The 21,228-nt window shown below is 46.7% G+C and overlaps 1 long non-coding RNA gene across 1 annotated transcript; it reads left to right on the top strand.

The window, feature by feature from the left end:
• The first annotated feature begins 19,455 nt into the window (after positions 1–19,455).
• LOC144824530 (uncharacterized) lies at positions 19,456–20,459 on the top strand. Its single transcript, XR_013609001.1, has 3 exons — positions 19,456–19,519; positions 19,612–19,874; positions 19,974–20,459. It is a non-coding gene; the product is annotated as an uncharacterized LOC144824530 (long non-coding RNA).
• Positions 20,460–21,228: the final 769 nt, after the last annotated feature.

The following is a 21,228-nucleotide window of genomic DNA, read 5'->3' as shown; positions in this document are numbered from 1 at the left end:
AACTTCTTTGTGGAACTAAAACTGGTGACACTCTTCAGTGCTAAATGTTGTTTGTATAGTTTGCCATTTGGATCAAACTAAGCAAATGTTAGGGGCCAATTACTTCAAAGTAAACTATCACACTGATTCTAGTGAATCAACACAAGAACAAAGTGGATATTTATTGGGAGAAATTGTTAAAATATTTATAGACTTAGAAACCATAGGGTGTATTGTAAATGTGACTCACTAATGTTTACAAAGTTTCCTGGATTCTGCCTTAGCTTGCACAGTTTAAGGGTCTGCAAAGCCGGATAGCCACATGTTAGCATCTGATCTTAAAAGAAGTCTGTCTTGACAGTGCAGTTTACAACAATTTTCTTCCAGCATCCGAGAGTTGAGGAGTTGGTTAAACTGTTAAGCTATAAAGACCGCCTGTAAGAAATTGGGTTTGGTTGAGAGGGGTGGAAGCTCCACTCAGGCAGCAACCACAATCCTTGTCAGGGTGAACCGCAAAAAGTCACAAAATTAACCTTTGCTTAACCCACTGGTAGCTTGGCACAAAAGCAGCCAGGCTTAACTTATGTAAAATATTTATGCAACACACACACTAAAAAAGGGAAAACACAAAGTTCAGAAAAATACAGTCTATTTGAATAAATAATATGTCAGAACCACAACATCCAACCCATAGAACAAGAGATATTACATTTTAGCGTTATTAGTAAAAATTGTCCCAGAAAGCTCAGGCCAACCATGATTGAGCGTGTGTCGGATACAGGGACTAGGTTAGTTCAGTTGAAAAGTTACCTTGTAAGTCTGGCGAAAGAGTTCTGTTTCCGGTGGAGTAGGATGCAAGGTGGAAGCAGAGTGTCCTGGTTGGCCGTTGCTCTCGCACAAAGAGCTGGTCATATGTCATGGATGGTCATTGCTTTAGCTTTGCATTGGTGGTCGTTGTGGGCTGTCACTGCTGTAGTGTGAAGTACAGAACTATTGTTGCCAATCGCCACGGACTGCCACTGTCAGCACAAAGCTTGTTTCCGGTCCAGGGAAGGCATGGCTTGGCAGTTCGGGCTGGACTGTTCCCATGAGGCACAGGGTCAGACTGATTTGCATATAGCCATGTCTGAACTGGGGTGGCAGAGTGGGCTAAAGAACGGTGATGGATTAAACCCAGATCTTTTGACTGGGTGTGAGTGTTTGATTGGTTCAGATGCTCCGTCCATCACCACCCCCTTTTGTACCGCTTTTGGCCGCCATAGGTGTGGCAGGGTATGCTCAGACGTGAGTCTCTTGCTCACTTTGCGACTGGATTCAAGCAAGCCGGGCTGAAGAAGGCTGCAATGCCAGAAACCGGTCCTCGGAAGCTTGTTTCCGGTCCAGGGAAGGCATGGCTTGGCAGTTCGGGCTGGACTGTTCCCATGAGGCACAGGGTCAGACTGATTTGCATATAGCCATGTCTGAACTGGGGTGGCAGAGTGGGCTAAAGAACGGTGATGGATTAAACCCAGATGTCTCTTGCTCACTTTGCCACTGGATTCAAGCAAGCCGGGCTGAAGAAGGCTGCGATGCCAGAAACCGGTCCTCGGAAGCTTGTTTCCGGTCCAGGGAAGGCATGGCTTGGCAGTTCGGGCTGGACTGTTCCCATGAGGCACAGGGTCAGACTGATTTGCATATAGCCATGTCTGAACTGGGGTGGCAGAGTGGGCTAAAGAACGGTGATGGATTAAACCCAGATCTTTTGACTGGGTGTGAGTGTTTGATTGGTTCAGATGCTCCGTCCATCACCACCCCCTTTTGTACCGCTTTTGGCCGCCATAAGTGTGGCAGGGTATGCTCAGACGTGAGTCCCTTGCTCACTTTGCCACTGGATTCAAGCAAGCCGGGCTGAAGAAGGCTGCAATGCCAGAAACCGGTCCTCGGAAGCTTGTTTCCGGTCCAGGGAAGGCATGGCTTGGCAGTTCGGGCTGGACTGTTCCCATGAGGCACAGGGTCAGACTGATTTGCATATAGCCATGTCTGAACTGGGGTGGCAGAGTGGGCTAAAGAACGGTGATGGATTAAACCCAGATCTTTTGACTGGGTGTGAGTGTTTGATTGGTTCAGATGCTCCGTCCATCCCCACCCTCTTTTGTACCGCGTCAGCACGAAGAGCACGTCTCACCACAACTTTGTATTAGCGGTCGTTGCAGGCGCATGGTCTTGGTGCGAGCAGGCCTGTTTGTGAGGAGCTCAACATCCTACATACATAGGCACGCTCTGATGCCAGGCAATGGCCCAAGACCTGTGGGGCATCTCCTGGTAATAAGGGACTCAGTCCAGAAGAGTCCAGCAGAGCTCAGGCAGGTTTAGTTGAAGCAAGTCAGCTGGGCAGTTGCAGGGAAGCCTCTGAAACATGTTGTGTCCATGTAGCTCTCACAGGTCAGCCAACTGACCCTTTGAGTTACTGGCTAGCCTGGAATGATGGCAAGCAGGTTTAGTCTTACTTCTCAGACAACAAGGCGGCCTTTAAAGCGGCATGGTAGTCTTCTTGCAGCAGGATTGTTCAGCTGAGTGGCTCAACAGGTCAACTAATTATACCTGGTACCAGCCTTTGTGTGGGAGGAGATTCACTGTCACATCCCCATGTCTGCTTCTGGAAATTTCTTGCCCTGTTAAGGCTCCTAACTGCCTTGGGGTGACAAAAAGCAAACATGCCTGGTGTCCGATTGCTTTGTGTGGGTAGGAGACAAAGCCATTTGAAGTGTAAGTGAGGCTGGGCACAACTCCTCCCTCAGCCATCCTGTCCACACTTAAGCCCCCTTTATGCTACTGCCTGGAAGCAATACACAAACTCCAATAATAGAGCCATTCACAGTCAAGCGAGCCAGGACACTGGCAGAAGGCACAAATGGTTGGGACAATGAAATTACAATTTTCTAAAAGTATCAAACAAACTGGTGCCAGTACTGACCTTATTTCATTCCAGTAATGATTTATATTATTGATTACCCAACCAGACTGCGGTGATCACCATTTATTTTTATACTTATTTGTGCAAACTTTTTAATGATTTTTTTAGAATGTCACAGACAGCGGAACATCAAAAAACATGAATTATATCAAATCACATTTTTTGTAACCCACATCACATAAACCATCCCATTATCAAAAGAAACTATATAACATCAGACTTTATAGGTATACATACACATCCCAGTTCTGAAATTCAACAACCAAAGGGGACCCTATTTTTTTGGCCAAGACCAGGGAGTGTAAGCCAAATATGTATTCCAAGGCATAACTCGGGGGTCAACAATGTAAAATGTTAAATTAAATAATTCCCTGTGTGCCAACGCTTCCTTTTCCAACACACTCCCTGGTTCTTTGAACTGTTGACGCGTTTTGAACCAGCAGAAGTTTAAAAAAAATGTATTTTTATTGCCGTTTTATCTTTTGGTACAGTTTGGTGAACATATCTACAATGGCACAAAGGTCACCCATTTCTGGGCACATAAGTAATAAGTGTACACCCACATATAATAAGTGTAAAACATCAGTTACCGCCGCATTAGAGGTGTGAAGCCATCTAAGAGAAAGCATATCCGTAGCGTCACTCATACTCTGCATGCTGACAAGGATATCCAAGGTATGTACAAGTAAGTTGCATCATCTAACCTTCGTGTATCCATACCGGTAAGGGGTGTTAGCCTCACAACTTAGGACTATTTAAAAGGAAGCCAATTATAAAACTTCAAACTATGTAATCTTTGAAAACTGGTGCAAGGGGTTTATGCACGTGTGATTCGGAGAAGTGGTCAATGTGGGTTGGACCGGGCTTGGGGAGGTCCCTACCACCAATGAGGGTGCCTGGGGTCCGACGGGCGAGCATGCCACATTGCTCACCAACGTTGTATTTGTGTGCGTTAGATTGTTCCCCCTCCAACAATTCATATTCTTGGACATCTGTGTTACCAGACAGGTCCACCTCTGGATGTTCCCAGGTGTTGAGAACCTCTGCCCACAGTTCTGCCGGAGATCACAGCCCCCTCGTCACAGAGGCCGGGTCCGAGGTTTTGGCACCAGTCTGACCTGCAGGCAAGCCTACGTGCAGGACCCGCCCGGAGATGGGCCGCAGCGAGCATACACAGCTCCGAAGGTCGAGGTCCAAGCAATACTCGGGCCCCTGCAGATCACGCAGCTCCCAGCCCGGGCCCCGATGATTATCGGGCTTATTCCAGAGGTGGGGAAACTTCCGATGGGCTGTTGCAGCAGTGCTTACAGCCTCGGGCAGCGGTGGAGATGAAGAGGACATGTCTCACTCGTCAGCCATCTTTGCCACGCCCCTGCATATATCTTTTTAGGGATTTTTTAATACCAATGCCTTCCTCCATAGAGGTCTTTTATCAATGGTCAGACCTTTGATCTGTTTTCTATTGGGAAGCCAGTGTCATAGACTAATAGGGGCAGAGTGTGTTCTCTAGGTCTCACTTTGAAAACCACCTCTGCCCTCTAGATAAGGGCGGTAAGGCAGTGCTGATACTATTAAATCTTTCTCCTGCCTTTGATATGGTATCACAGCCTTTGCTCCTCCTCCACCTACAACACATTGGATTAAATGGTGCGGCATTGAGGTGGATGAAATCTATTCTGGAGAATAAAGGCATAGAGGTTTGCACGCCCCCTTATTCGGTGGGTACGAAGGCTTTAGCAGTGAGAGTGCCACAGTACCCTGCTTTGAGTTCTACATTTTAGAATATTCATTAAACTCCACTGGCACACCTTGCCAAATCTTTCGGAGCAAAGACAATTCCATAAGCCGATGACACGCAGCTACTCTTATCCTTTAATAAAGGTGAAGAAATTGATTAAGGCCCTATCAAATTGGGTCTGAGAGTACTATTTACTTGGATGAGTCAAAATCAACTCATGTGTAATGCAGACAAGACGGAGGTCCTTTAAAGCTTTGACTCTCCTTTTGATTGGTCCAAGTGCTGGCCTGAAGAACTGGGCGGCTAACAACAAAGATAACTATCGTGAAGCGATGAGAGCATATAAGGCGGCCCGCAATTTGACCAAAGCCGCCCATTTTGAGGAAAGAATAAGAATGGCAGGTAACTCTTCTAGAGAAACATATCAGATCCTTAAAGAGCTTCTCACTGTCCCCACTCCCCCGGTAACCCAAGAGGTTAACTCTGACAAATGCAATCTACTGGCTCAGTTTTTTGACACCAAAATACAGAACATCTTAGCCAGTCTTCCTCCGAGTACCGGGAGAATTGACAAAGCAGTCCTGGAGGCCGCTTTGGATGAGAAGGTGTTTGACAGCTTTTCCCCCATCTCAAGGGAGGCCTTCTGTGTGGAGCTCTCAGCTCTGAAGAGTGGTTCCCCTTTAGACCCCATGCCCATTCGGATCCTAAAACAATTCACGAATATCATTGCAGGCCCAGCAATCGGTCTTTTGAAGGCCTCATTCACCTATGGCATAGTACCACCCAGCTGGAAGCAAGCCATTGTCAAGGCCCTTTTGAAGAAACCAGGCCTTGACCCGGCTGATCTGGCTAACTACCGCCCTATCTCGCTCCTGCCTGGGCTAAATAAGATCGCCGAGAAGTTTGCCAACCGCCAGCTCTCGCACTTCTTGGAAGCCAACGATCTACTAGGTCGGACGCAGACGGGCTTTCGTCCTGGCCAGGGAACCGACTCGGCCCTGATCTCGATGGTGGAGGAAGGCAGATGCATCTTGGATTCGGGAGGATCCGCTGCGGTGGTCCTCCTGGATCTAAGCGCTGCATTTGACACGTTGATCATAATATTCTGATCCACCGTTTGGGGAAGATTGGAGTGAGAGGATCTGCCCTTAAATGGCTCACGTCGTACTTGAGTGACCGGACATATCAGGTTTGCGAAGGCAATTTCAGATCTTTGTCTACCCCCCTTCAGTGCGGAGTACCGCAGGGCTCTTCATTGAGCCCTAAGCTCTTTAACGTCTATATGGCCCCACTGGAGGCGGTGGTTTCACCCTTCGGGGTGAAAATCGCAACCTATGCAGACGACACCCAACTGATCGTCTCGCTGTCCCTTTTGGAAAGCCAGGGGGAAAAGTTTGCATCATGTTTCATTAACATCATGTCATGGATGTCGGATTCCCGGCTTAAACTAAATGGGACTAAAACGGAGCTGATGCTCCTTGGCAACCTGTGTACGACACTTCCTAAATCCATGTGGCCGGCCAGTCTAGGTGCCCCCCCAGCTCCCAAAGAAGCAATAAAAAGTCTCGGGGTCTGGCTGGAACCTGAGCGGTCAATGAGTACTCAAGCTAAACGAGTGGCAGGGACCTGCTACGGACTGCTCCGGTCGGTGCGGAAGATCCTCCCGCTTCTCCCTGAAAATTCCCGGAAACTACTGGTGCAAGGATTAGTTATATCAAGGCTGGATTATAGCAATGCCCTATTCCTTGCTTCACCAGAATCCACTTTGAATGTGCTCCAAAGAGCTCAGAATGCGGCAGCACGAATGCTCACTGGTACTGCCAAAAGATCCTCAGCTAAGCCTGCACTTAAGGCCTTGCATTGGCTTCCAATCCGAGCTCGCATAAAATTCAAATCCCTCTTCATTGTTTAAAGCTTTGCAAGGATCGGGCCCTCCAATTCTTAGGGACTTGGTTCGCCCTTATAAACCAACGCGAGCCCTTCGCTCTGATGACGGTAATTTTGTGGTGATACCCAGAGCAAAAAAGGTGAGGTCTGGCGGCCGCCGGTTCTCCATTAACGCAGGCCTATTATGGAATGCTCTACCGCTGGCACTGCGGAAAGAACCTAACCTAGCGAGATTACGCAAAGCATTGAAGACTCACCTTTTCCCCCTGTAGGCTTTCTCCTCAGTTACATTTGGTGGTGGTCCTGTGTTTTCGTTTTAGTGCTGGGACGCTCGAGGGCAGCCATGCGCTTTATAAATTCCTTTTCATTTCCTGACAGTGCTCCTCCTTTGCAATCTCAAACTGATGTGGTCAACAATTGGGAGGATAAATATGACAACCAACTCTGTTTTCAGCCTCGGGTCTCAGCATTGGTGGTTACTTGTTTTGAGCTTCTCTGTACACGAAAATAATTATTGCATTTTCTTCCTCTACCTGCCAGGAAAACAGTGGTTCTTAGGTACTTAGACCTACCAGACTACCTAATTAAAACGCTTCAGGTAGTCGAAAATGTGGTGGCGCAACTCCCAAAGAGAATAGTGGTTTCCTCTTTATTCTCTTAACTGCCTCCCAGTCAAGAAACGGAACCTGTTTATGGCACTCATTCTGACACCTAGAGCCTTCTATAATGTAGGCACTCAGTGTATTGAAACCAGAATACAATTCTGTTCTACGACTAGGGAACGTTGCTCCTCCCTGTTGGCCTTGGCAGTGGGGCCAAGGATTAAGCGCTCTAAAAAAGGCTGCCACTCTTTCTCCTTTTTGGGTCCCATTGCCTGGAATCTACTCCCTCTTGAACTTCATCTAGAAGCGTCCGAACAGGTATTTAAGAAACAGTTGAAGACATGGCACTTTGTCCAGATCTGATTTCTTGCCCGCTAGTCGTAGCGCTTGGACACTCGGACCATCTGTTGCACTTTATAAATCCTTCTACATCCTCATTCATTATCAGCCCTCTTTTGGACAGTTTATTGTCTCCAACTTGAGCAACCTGACTGACGCTAAATATTTACATAGCCTATCATTCAATCAATCAATCACTCATATCATTTGTAAAGCACACTAGTCACCCGTGAGGGTCTCAAGGCGCTGGGGTGGGGAATGCTGCTACTGCTCGAAAAGCCAGGTCTTGAGGAGTTTTCTGAAGGTCAGCAGGTCTAGGGTCTGCCGTAGGTGGATGGGGAGGGTGTCCCTGGTCTTGGCGGCAAGGTGGGAGAACGATCTGCCACCGGAGGTCGCTCTTCGGAAGCGGGGGACTGTGGCGAGGGCGAGGTCGGCGGAGCGGAGCTGGCGGGTGGGGGGTGTAGAAGCTGAGTCGTTTGTTGAGGTACGTTGGTCCGCTGTTGTGGAGTGCCTTGTGTGTGAGGGTGAGGAGAGATTGCATGAACTGCTGCTATAATCGTGGAAATATTGCTCAGGTGACAAGCAATGACATAATTTAGTAGGACATAGGTGACCCATTTTTAGTTACTAATTTCCATCTGTAATTATCCCTAGTAATTTGTCCTACATTTAGCAGTATCTGGCCATCTTTTGTACTGATAAAAATTAAAAGCCAGCAACTATTATACCAGATTTATTTAAACAGAAAATGTACATTTTCACTTGGGAACATTTCATGTCTATCAGTATATATACTTAGCTGTGACCCTTATGTTCCATATATTTTATAGGCACATCAGATTTATCCCTCCAATTGAACAGATTTCACGGGTTGTTAGCAGATCTATAAAGATAGAAAATCTAGACCTTAGATTACACAGGATTTGCTCTTATTTTTTTTAAAGTTATTTTTATTTGCATTTTTCAAACTCAAAAAAAGGACGCACATTTGCCACAATAAGATAGGGCATATCATGTCAACTCAGTAGATAGTATGTGATATATCAATGGCACATTTGCTAACAATCTCTAAAACAACAACAATGCAGGGTTACAAGAGCAAAAATACAAATGCTATGGACTACCCATATGTGCCAGCTGGTACATTTCGTAAGATTAGTGCTAAAGTCTTTTAATCTGTGAGTTCAGGGTGTAACAGCAGATAGGAACGGAGTCGTTGCCAAATGTATATAGGCAATAGCAGTAAAGCAACGTCTTCCATTCCCCAGTGGGCGGACATATCCCAACAACGCAAGCAATGGGGAGGGAAATCACTCTGAGTCCAACAATCACGTCAGATGACCAAATATTGCTTCCCAAAACGCTAGGACTGGGGGGCAATTCCACGCCAGGTGGATGAAGTCAGCACGTGGTGCCGCACATTCCCGGCTGGTGTCCTCTCTAGTGGGATTCATTTTAGCAAGAAGTGTGGGGGGTGACATAGGCCCTATGTATATATTTAAAGTGATGAGGCTTATGCTTGTAGTCGCTGTAAATATAGCAAGTTTGCTCGCAGCAAAATATCCATATCTTGTTTGTCAATGGATGCCCCAGATTCTCCTCCCAAGCCGCCCGCGCCACCCCCACCCACCCCCTGGGCGAAGAGTCTGGGCAAGGTGGTCGGGAGACCAAATGTGTGCTATCGGGCGAGATCATTATTGTAGTTAAGGGAAGGAAATCCTGCAGTTCCAGCAAGAGGGGCATATTGCAGCAATCAGAGAGGCCCTAGTTTTGTGTATAAAAAATGTGTCCAATGTGGATATGTCGTGACTCTCCACCATGTCCGTGACTGATCGCACCTGGTCCTCCCTAAATGCATCCCTCACCACCGAATTCGGCAGCGGGAGAGCTCGTGCTGTGTTAAACTTTCGGTGGTCGGGGGTACCCATGGATTATTCGGTAATGGTAAGTGCGGGGAGTATAGATGGTCAGCCTTCAAATATTGACGAAGTCTTTCCCAGGCCCAGCATGTGGTCTGTAATGTGTGGATTTCCGTTGGTGTTCTCGTGAGGCCCTGTGGTAAAATAACAGAGAGGGGGCAGGGACGAGCCTGGGGGTGCTTGGGCTTAAAGTACTGTAGTCGCGCATCAGTGTGGTACAAAAAATAAGCATAGTGTTCCTGCGCTATTAGATAATACAAGTAAAAATCCGGCACTCCAAAACTTTCTAGCAAAAAAAGCATTATGAGCGTCTGCCATCCCACCCGGGCACGTCATCCTGCCCAAACTAGCAGAGTCAATAAGCCCCTAAGTGTAGCAAAAAATGTAGTTGTAAGCGGAATGGGAATATTTAAGAATAAATAAAGCAAGTGCGGTAAAAAAAAAACATCTTGATGATAGCTAATCTGCCAGCAATTGAAAACGGAAGCGTTATCCAGTGGTCGATTTGTGTGGATAATTGGTCCTTGGCCGGGCCGTAATCAATACAGATGACTTCAGAGGCCGTACGTTGTAATCGGATACTGAGATATCTAGGAGGCTTGTCTCAACAACGTAGTGGGAAATCAAGCATGAAGGGCAGAGTAGCATCAGTCAATGGGAAGACCTCCTGACTTAGCCAGCTTAATAAAGAGCCCAGAGAAAGCTCCAAAGCAGACCACCTCCTGTATTATTGTAGAGAGGTTAAAGATTGGGTCACGTACGAATAGAAGAGTCATCATCATATAACGAGGCCAGAAGTGGCCCCTGTGGAAATCTAATTCCCCGCTGGAGGTGGCGTTCCTGCAGGTGCTTCACCAGTGGGCCCATGGCAATTATAACCAAAAGGGGCGAGAGGGGGCACCCCTGCTTAATACCTCACAACAGGGGACACTGTTCTGTGAGCTCTCCATTGAGGCGAAGGCGCGCCACAGGATGGGTGTACAGAAGGTGGACCAGGCCACTGATATTGCTAGGAAAGCCCAGTTTGTTGAATGTTGCATACAAAAAAGGCCACTCCAAAGAGTCAAAAGCCTTTTCTCCGCAGCCGGAAGCTCTGGGTTTGTAATGACTGAAAATATCGTGCATAAGTTAATTGCGGTCGACCTGTTGGGGACAAATCCTTTCTGAAGCGATGAGATAATCTGATTGATTAGGAGCAACATATAGGTCGCAAACACCTTTGCTAAAATCTTGTAATTTTGATTTAGCAGAGATAGGGACCTATAGGAAGCACACCTATCAGGTGGCTTGCACAGTTTGAGCAACAAAGATACAATAGCTTCATGCATAGTGGGGAGCACCGCACCCACAACTAGAGCTTCAGCATAAACTCCCAGAAGATGAGGGACTAGCAGGGTTTTATAAGTCTTATAGAATACACCTGTATGTCTGTCGGTATTGTGGGAGCGGGATCCATCAAGGTCATCTACACCTTGGGTTTTTCATCAATGCCAATATGTGAGGCTAACAATTGCTAGTGACCTCCCTCAATCCACACTATAGCTATCTCCTCCAAGTAGTCAGAGAGGGTATGGTCGATAGGTGAAGAGCTTGTAGCATAGAGCCGGGTATAGTAAGAGAGAAAGGTAGTACGTAGGTCATCAAGTTGAGTGACCTGGGTACCATCATCTAATTGCAGTTCGGTGATATATGCGGCCTGCTGCCGGGGACTAAGGAGTCTAGCCAGTGTCCATCCCGGTGTCTCCCCCTCTCCATTCACTCGGGCATGTGTGTATTTCCCCATGTAAGCTGTCTCACGAGTGGCGAGTTCCTGGAATTCCTCCGGGAGTTTCGTGTGCTGATGCAGTCGAGGCGGCAAGCCCTCCGATGTTGTCTGAGCCTCAAGTTTCCAAAGCACCCTCTCAGTGGCATCTAGGTCCCAACGTATAGGGCGTAGATCTCCCGTCTGCTTGTTGATACAAATGCCCCAGATGTACCCTTTGAATGCTTCCCATAGAGTAGCATACTGGGACACTGAGCCTGTATTAATCTTGAAGTATTCTACAATCGCCTCTCGCACTCTGCTCTCGAATACCGCATCGAGCAGAGCATCTGCTGGGAACCGCCATGGCCTGTGTGGACGTGCAATGCTGGGCAGAGCCAGTGTTAATGTCGCTGGTGAGTGGTCAGACATTGTGCGGGGTAAATGATCTGTCGCCTGTGAATTTATCAAAAGGTCTGGAGTTAAATACCAGTGATCTATGCGAGACCATGTACCCTGTGGCGCTGAATAAAAGGAGAACCCTCTATTAGTTGGGTGTTGGTGCCACCAGGCGTCAGTCAGCAGTTGATGGTGCAGAAGGTACTGCAGAGTGCTGTTTAGTAATGCGGCCTGCACCAGTAGTGTCGGAGAAAGGCTGTAAGGTCAGGTTGAAATTGCCCTCTAATATGTAACCCTGGCGGGCAACTCCGCTCCACCAGCGGAGTTTGCGGAGATTTGCCTGCTCTGTGGCAAACACAGAGGTAGGCAAAAGTCTGCCTCTGTGGCGAAGCGGAGTAAGCCCCCCCCCCTCTCAAAAGACTTTAAAATACTAAAAAGAAGGCAGTTAACTGTATTACTGGCACCTCCCCTGCCTGGCCGCTCTCCTTTGTGCTTCTTTCAGGTCCTTCTTCATTGAAAAAAACACTACGTTGTACTTCTTGCGAATACACATGTGCACGCGAAAGATGTACAAGGTAGTGTTTTTTCCAATGAAGAAGGACGCGAGGCGGCGAGGAGCGGATAGGAGAGCGGCCAGGCAGGGGAGGCGGCAGAAACACAGGTAAGTGCCTTCTTTTTAGCATTTGTAATGCATTTGCGAGTGAGTGGTGTGGGGGGGATCAGGGTGGAAGCGGAGCAGGGCTATGCATAGCTCCACAGTTCCCCCCCCCAAACTCAGTGGAGCTACGCGTAGAGGCACTAGGCCAGCTCTGCCCATCCTTACTAATATAATGGAGTCAATGGGAATGCCAGAGATGTGGGAAGACAGACCAGTAAAAAAAAAAAACTGGCGCATCTACATTAGGGGCGTATATATTGATTATGAGTAATTGCTTCGCACCTAGGCTACCAGCCACTAGTATATATCGTCCCTCAGGATCTTTAATTACCTTGTGGGTCTTGAATAACAGTGTTTTGTGAATAAGAATACACACATCACAGGAGTAGGTGCTGTAACTGGCGAAAAATCTGTTGATACCCCAGTTAGCTGCAAAATGATTATTAGAGAGCGGGCCATAGTGAGTCTCCTGCAGTAGAGCTACATGCATCTTGTGTCGGATCAGATAGGCCAAGAATTACCTCCTTCCGAGGATTCAATGGACCTCTCATATTCCATGTACCTCTCATATTCCATGTCATGCAACGCAGTTCCATTACCCCCACCCCTCAGTTTGACACTATCACAGGAGCTATGTTATCGAACTTGTAAAAATGCCAATGCATACAGGATAAGGCAGCCGGCAGTTGTGAAACATGATATCCTGCATTTTTAAATCAAACTTTAAACCATACTATAACATTCCCTGCTAACCCCCCCACCCACATCGGATAACCCCCCAACTTGTATCCGGTGAATCCCCATCCCCACAATTATTGTACAGGATCTCCTAGGGGGAAGGCAATGCCTGGAGCGAGCTACTTAGTATAACACAAATATTGCACAAATTATACGTAACGGCAATTGTAAAAAAGTAGAGAACAAAATCACATTAATAAAGAATATTCCATCCCGTCGACTTGTCTTAGTACCAGAGAACGCAGATAAAGTAGCAACTCAATATTGGTGTGTAGGTCACTGGTCCGTCACACAGACAGCAAGCGGGGAGAAGAAAGGGTCATTTCCCAGGGGAAAGAGATGTGTTCAATTTGTACTGCTTCCAGAAATTAGTAGCGTCCGTGGGAGTGTCGAAAATATGGGTATTTCCATTGACTTGAATACGAAGACGTGCTGGGTACAGGATGGCATAGCAGATGTTTGCTCCATTCAGACACGTTTAATGTCTTGAAACTTGCGTCGAGCCTCTTGCACCACTGGCGTGAAGTCGGGATGAAGCAATAGTGACATCCCTTGATATTGTAGTTCCTCAACCTCACTGGCTCTGCGAAGCGCCACATCCCGATAATTAAGAAGTTGCGCGATTATTATACGTGGGGGGGCACCGAGGGTCGACCTGGGAGGAAGTAATCGATGCGCCCGCTCGACTGCAAATGCCCCAGAGAAGGCATCTCTTCCAAAGAGATCCGTGAGCAGCCGCTCCACATGTCAAGACTTCCATCATTCGCGGATCGCTGTTACGAAAGAGGGCTACGACGGTGATCGCAGCGCAAGCTGAAACTACAATTCCCAGCATTCCGTGAGATACGCTGCGTGCGTGACGCACGCCACGCAATACCAGTAATTAAAGATCTTGCCGAAGACGCCGGCATTGCCGATTATTCCTGCCTGGTAACGGTGAGGGTTGGTATGCTGCAACTCTGGTAAGACCCTTCTTGTTCCGTGTTCCTTCGGACCGCTGGTACCCCGCTCTGGGTTGGGTACACGTCTTGAGAGGCTCCATGTTGTGACTCGCTGTTTGCGTGTTATTGGGGCACAACGAAGTTCCCTTGTCAGAACAAACACTTTCTTCCTGTTGGAAGAGACGCGCGCTCACCGTCTCATTGCAGGGAGAAAGCAAAGACCCAGCTATACTTGATATTGGGAAAGACCTTTTGTTCAAGGCCGCTTGTGAAATAATACGCTGCCTTGAGAACGATAAAACAACAGTCTGGGCTCAAACTGTTTTGTGGTTTATTTGCTTTGAACCTGGATTACGTATTTGTCTAGAGTCTCTAGACGCCTGTGGAGCACAGGAGCTGTGCAGGTTCGGCAGATCACGTTAAGAGGGTATTAATCGTGCCTGCTGAACATTTATGAATTGTCTTCACGACATTTTGTCTATCTTTTCCTCCCTACACAGGAGAGACGGTTTAGGGGTTGCATATCAGAGGGATTGATGCAACCACAGAAATGAAAACAGTCATTGTTTGGTATGTTGAAGGATTGCCTGTAGATTAGTTTAGCTCACATCGGAATGAGAGTTACATTGTATGTTTTGTGTCTTCCACTGCAGTTGGTTGCAACACACTGGTACTGCCCTGAATCTCTTCTCCTAGGTTTAAAGTCCACTGTATTTTCCTTTTCAGGTAGGGGTGTCACCATAATTAAAAAAAACACGAGAAAGGAAAGAAAGTGGGTGGTTCTAATGTGGTGGTGCGGGGGGGTGTTCTAATTGTCTGTTATTCTCATTTCAGATCTCCCTCCCCGCTGTCCCCTTCCTTTCCTTCCCCTGCGGGACTATCCTAGTAGCCTGTGTTTATAACTTCAGGCTCTGGGGGAGTTGTGTAGGGGAAGTTATAGGTAATTCAGCACAGCCCCGAAGAGACCAGAAGAAGGAGCCTGACACCACATATGACTCCATGGGGAATATGTTGGTGAATTCTGCCACCCTGGCGATTTACATGTTCTTGCAGCGTGACCTTGCCTCCAGGTCTTCTGCTTTGGAGGATGCTGTTTTGAGGAGGCATTGGACGAGGTATAGATGTTTGGCCATGGCTGCCTGTGCATCCTCTGTGTCAGAAATTCGGTTTTCGTCAGACTCCATGCGGGTCTCGTGTTGTTTTAGGCGGCCATGCATGGTGTCAAGGCTCGCAGCCAGATTATCAAAATGGGCGTCAATGGCCAAAAACCCATCACGTAGCTCCGCCATTATGGCTGCCACCCCCTCTCTATGGGGCTGTTCACCATTAGGTGGATCAGTGTGATCTGGGGGATCACCAAGTGGCACAGTGTCGCCGCCCTCCCGCCTGGGAGTTCTGTTTAGTTTGAATGGCAGTTGCTACTGCAAGTGTAGAGTGAACAGTTCCCAGCCGCTTCTGGACCGCAAAGCTGGATCGTTAGTTTTAAACTGTGATGCTGATATCCCCACAGTTGGGGCGCACTGTTAATAGGCCAGGCCAATGGTGAGAGTCACACCATATATTTTCCTGATGCAAGTGATAGGGAAACAGTGCTCAGGCCAACACACCAACAGGCCTCATAAGTGCAGTGCAGCCACTTGGTGCCGGGAGCCTGCTGTTTAGGCCACTGCAGAGCAGTCTCATTGTTCAGGAGTCGGAGACTGGTAGTTATATCCCTGCCTTGAGCGTCACCTGAAAACTGCAAGGGGTATGTTGCGGCTGTCCAAGCGCCGAGTGCTCGACTCACTCACACAGAGGGTCAGGAGGAAATGGCTCATCCCTGCACCACGCCAGGCCTAGAATACCCAGTCTCAGTTCCTGCGGCCTCAGCCCCCTCCTCCACCAAAGGTGGCCCCTGTTGCCGCGAGGCCTCTGGAGGCTGCCTCAGGCTGTCGCTGTCGCGGGGCTCCCCTTATCGGACTCATGTGGTCCCACGTGTAGTAGCGCCCATAACCTACCCCTCTCTGCCTGCCTAGTGTGGTAAATAAATAAATAATACCCTATTTTTGAATGTATAAATGAATAACAGATAGCTCAATAAATAAGAGTCAAAATTCGAGGTAGTAGGAGTTTCGCAGGTTTATTACAGCATAAAGGACAGGAACAGGACAACCTGCATAGGAATAGGATGGCAGGGCCCAGCAGCGCTGCTGGTGTCAGGATCGGGACAAGGAAAAGGAATGACTTTTTTAATAACAGTGCATGAGCATATATACATAACGCAAACACATAGCATTACATTGCAATAGGCGTAGCAGTGGGTGGAGCAGAAGGTGTGACGCGTAGCAGTCGCGAAAGATAAGGGTGAAAAGAGGTGTAACAGGGCGTATACATAGACATGTGATGCAAACGTAACAGAATATGTCATGAATGGGGCGGAAACCATGGAGGGGGCTACCTAAGGAGCCGGGACCTCTAACCTGATGGTGCGCGCAAACTAGCAATGACGTATCACTAGGAGAAGCTGGGGGCTATGAACTCTGTGCTAGGAGCAGAGACTGAAGTCTGGAGAGTCAGGGCGACATGTACCTAAGCAGTATCTAGTATCTGATGTTTAGAGAACATGTTGATATAAACTAGAAGTTAGGAGGGGAAAGGCTGACTTGATTCTAAGACTGGACCATGCATTATTCTACATGTAGTACGTGATGAAGAATATTAAATGACCATTAAATGCAGTATTTCTCTAACGTGGAGACGTGAAGGCTAGACAATGACGGAAACTATTGATGCGATTCAGTAGCTTAGGAATGCAGAGAAGGAGGACTGAACTGATAACTGGAACTATAACATACTTTTGGCAGACTCAGAGGCAGAGCCAGGCTGAACCGGGCACTGTGAGGCAGGAAGTAAGTGAAGGGTCGAGGATACAGGTGGGGGCTGTATCGCTCCTCAGCGAGGCTTTAGGAGACAGGAGCTGAATCTGATGTCCGGGCCCTTTTGAGGCCTAGAAACGGGGACTTTACAATGAAATAACGTGCACACTGAGAAACGTGGCAACGTAACTTTACATAGGCCTGATATTCGTAGTATTCACGAGGACTAGAAACTGGCATATTAGAGATGGACACAACTATAATTGCGTCATTAATCGAACATGGGGAATGCATATGCATATTTAATCATGCACACATAACATATGATGGATGACACGTAGGGACACAGAACATGGCAAAATTTACTTTTCCACACTAGAGGTAGTTGGTTAGCAAGGTTACTAATTGCGGGCAAGTTGAATAAGTTCAGCTGTGCATCTCTGCAAAAATAAAAAGTCAGAAACTAGACCGCCGCCCAGGTATAGATGTCAGTGAGAATGCGTTGTGAGCTGCTGCTGATGAAAGCAGAGCGGGGTGGGCAGCCACCATCCGTATTGTTATAGGTAATTACAATGTGGTACAGAGACCGTGAGATGGGGCCACCATATTGGTATGCGACTGTGCCAGGTGTGAGAGTTACGCACGGGTACTAGCAGACATAATTATATGCATCTTAAATCTAAAACAGTGGTCAAAGTGGGCGGGATCAGCAGGGCACAGCGTGCCCCTACTTCTTTAATTCCAAGGATTCTGTTCCCCTACTTTTTTATTTTGAAAATGCGTCCCAGGACGCAAAAAAATCGCCATTGCCTATAAATAAAGCTCTGCGTTCCTGGCGTTTGTGACGGGCGGTGCGGCAGAGAAGTAACAGGACTCTGTCTTTTACTCCTTGCCCATGCTAGGGTCCACCTGCTGGTGCTAACACACCAGGGCTGCTAAGGTCTTACGAAGCCTTTTTAAGGTCTAGCATGGGATTATGTGACAGTGATCTGGTGGTCTGGTTATTAACGCCTTAACCGCGGTGGCAATTCCGCCACGGTACGGACGTTCTAAAGAGTGGGCGGGTCTGCGACGGCCTATGGCCGTTTGCAGCACCAGGCAGCCATTGGCAAAAAATGCGGTGCAAACAGTGAGCGTTTAGCCCAATATCAAACCCACTTAAAAAACCTTTGCTTCAAGCGTGTGTTAGGTCGTGTCAGCCTACCTGATCCTGGCCGTGATGTAAATATCAGCCGTATTTCTATTGGAGGAAGGAGGGTGGGTTTGATATTGGGCTAAACGCTCACTGTTTGCACCGCATTTTTTGCCAATGGCTGCCTGGTGCTGCAAACGGCCATAGGCCGTCGCAGACCCGCCCACTCTTTAGAACGTCCGTACCGTGGCGGAATTGCCACCGCGGTTAAGGCGTTAATAACCAGACCACCAGATCACTGTCACATAATCCCATGCTAGACCTTAAAAAGGCTTCGTAAGACCTTAGCAGCCCTGGTGTGTTAGCACCAGCAGGTGGACCCTAGCATGGCAAGTGTAGGTTAACCTTCAAGGCTTGTCCACCACAATCCATACTGAAGTTTACCTCCAGTCCTGTGGGCAAGCCTATGAAGCAGCACACCCTAAAACAACAGTGACTCTGTCACTGAGGTCACAGGACCCTTGAGGAGGGCCACATCTTGGGTGTAATATCTCGCTACCGAAAATTAAAAACACTCTGTTATCCCAGTGGACATGAAACCAGTAGAGGGCCACCATAAATGTGGCAACTGTGTGGCCTGTTCCAACACCATCGAAGGCAATGAATTTGAACATTTGGGAGTTAAATGGAGACATTCTGCCTTCTCTAATTGCAAAACGAGAAATGTTGTTTATGTTGTAACTTGCCCATGCAACAAGATCTATATTGGGAAAACTAACCACTATGTGAATATGAGAATTACCCAGCATAGTTCTAGGCTAAAAAAGAAAGTAGCTACGGCCCCAATGGTAGTACACTTTGAAGAAAAGGGCCATGGTGAAAACGACTTTAAATGGTCTGTTTTATTCTGTGTGGATACTATCAAACGCCCTGCTGATGTAGAGAGAGTGCTACTGCAAAAGGAAGCATATCTAATTCTAAAATTTAATATGACTCAGACTGGCCTTAATAGCCTTTTCCGAAATATCTAGGCTATGACATCCTAAAGACACTGATGGTGCTCTGCAGCACAACACGAAGAGTAGGTTACTTCCGCTCTTTGGTGTGCTTCTACAAATGCCCTTCTAATTCGGCCTGACAGATTAGATGGATCTCCATTTAATAATTTGTACAGAAAACTCGATATAATGATTCATATGAGCGGATGGTAGTTCTGGGCTAACACTTGCACTGACATTGAAATACTCTCTTGACTGAAACTACGAGTACTGCGGTGGAATCCCATACGGGTCTATGGCATTGAAAGAAAGGTAACGTGCTCCCCCTTATCCTGTAATCAAATGGAGGGTAGCGAGGGCGCAAAGGGGTATTGACTTATGCGTGTGTTCCCCCTCGAACTAGGATCGAATGAGACCGAGACGGCTCCTTCCTCCAATAGAAATACGGCTGATATTTACATCACGGCCAGGATCAGGTAGGCTGACACGACCTAACACACGCTTGAAGCAAAGGTTTTTTAAGTGGGTTTGATATTGGGCTAAACGCTCACTGTTTGCACCGCATTTTTTGCTCTACAGACTGAAAAGAAAAGTTCGACAAAAAATGAACGGTGTTTGAAAATAACGTCCAGTATCCAAGGTAGGAAGGCATGCGCCTCTCCTTTATCCACAGAGATGTAACCAGCCGAATAGGGTACACTATAAGTAATTGTATGGCATTAATTCCCATAGATCCCCACAGGTTGAGTGTGGAGCGGGACTCCAGCCCAGGGATCTTGTACAACCTGAGCCTGCCTCTAACAGTATAAAGGTATGATTTCCCGTGCCATTACAAGTGTCTCGTTAATCGGATGTTGCAATCCAAGTAGACTCTCCCCTTGCTGAAAACTCCTTCCCCTTTTCCCCCCTTTTCCACAGGTATCATTGATACAATCTAGGAGCCAGCAAAAGCTAATCTGATTTTCAAGAAGAGAGAATTGGCCAAATCACTGCAGGTAGATATATAGAACTACTTTGGTGCCCAAAGATGTAGGGACACAAGAGAGGCTGTGTGCAATCAACATAAAATATTCTGTTGTTTACACCTATTGCAGATAAGTGACAAAGCCCTGATGAGAATCCAGGAAGTATCTCACTTGGATTCGAAACGCATCGACAAAAACTTAAGGAGCAATTAATATCATTGGTTGGATGAACTAGCGGCTGCTAGCTCTAAAATATTGGTCACCATTTGGTGATTGTGTCTCCTTTTTTCTGACTTTGTCCATAATCAAGTTTTGAATATTGATTGTTTGAACATAAATGCATTAATATATATTGTTTGTATTGCATGTAGGATGTATGCATTGTATTTATTTTGTCTACTAAGTGATGTGATTTAGTTTGTATATGTGGTGTATATATTTGTGTAAATAGCTTTGAATGTGTATATGTTTCCTCTTTCATTCATAAATGAGATAAAAAGTTTATAAAAAGAATTGTGAAAATTGGAGGGGTATAAATAAAAGTACCCGGCCAAAACTGAAATTCATTTGTTTTGACCTTTAAATAATTGTTTTGAAATTTTGGTTGGTGTGGGCACTGTTGTTGTTTTTCAGACTTTGGGTGGAGGCATTATGTTTGCAAGTACATTATGGTTTTAAAAGTGCTTGCTGCCTCCTTCCTGGCCTCCAGCAACTTTCGGCAACAATAAAAATGTTATGATGACTCTGGGGATTAATGTTCTTCCTAGAGAGCGATCGGAATTTTGTCTAGTGGAAGTTTAGACTCATGGAAAGGTAGCTCAAAGGGTTAATGTGCTGCAAAGAACATGTACCTTGCAGAGCACAAAGTGCACATAATGTAAATAGGTCAGTGGGCTACTGCTTTTGGCAGAGAGATCCTTTTGTTACTTGTGGTTTATAGTTAAAATCCTAACATAGAACAGTGAGCTATTAACTGTCATCTAAGAGCTGTATACAAACGGCAAGGTATAAATTAGAGCGTTATGTTTTTCCCCCAGTCTTTGATTATCCTAATGTTGTAAAAAGTGTTCTTGTGGACAGAAGCCAATTCTGATTATTAAAGAGAACCCCCAACCATAGTATTACGTTTTAAATTCTAAGTTTGTGTTTCTCCAGACTAATCACTAGTAAACTATACGGCCTACTAGTATGGTTGTCATGTGATTCCTACACCTTGTAGTCCTTAGTCTTATGTAACATTTTCTATACAGTGATTTATAAACATACTGATTGTCTCTGTGTAATGTGTGTGATGTAAAGTGCTCTGACACCCTACAATGATATGAGTGGTGCTGTAAATCAAATTAAATGCATCTGATAGAGAGTGTGGGTATGGAGACTTGAG

The sequence above is a fragment of the Lissotriton helveticus genome, chromosome 3_1 (assembly GCF_964261635.1).
Source record: "Lissotriton helveticus chromosome 3_1, aLisHel1.1, whole genome shotgun sequence".
Classification (NCBI taxonomy): Eukaryota; Metazoa; Chordata; class Amphibia; order Caudata; family Salamandridae; genus Lissotriton; species Lissotriton helveticus.
Note: the sequence above shows the minus strand (reverse complement) of the source record. Positions and strands in the feature narration are given on the sequence as shown.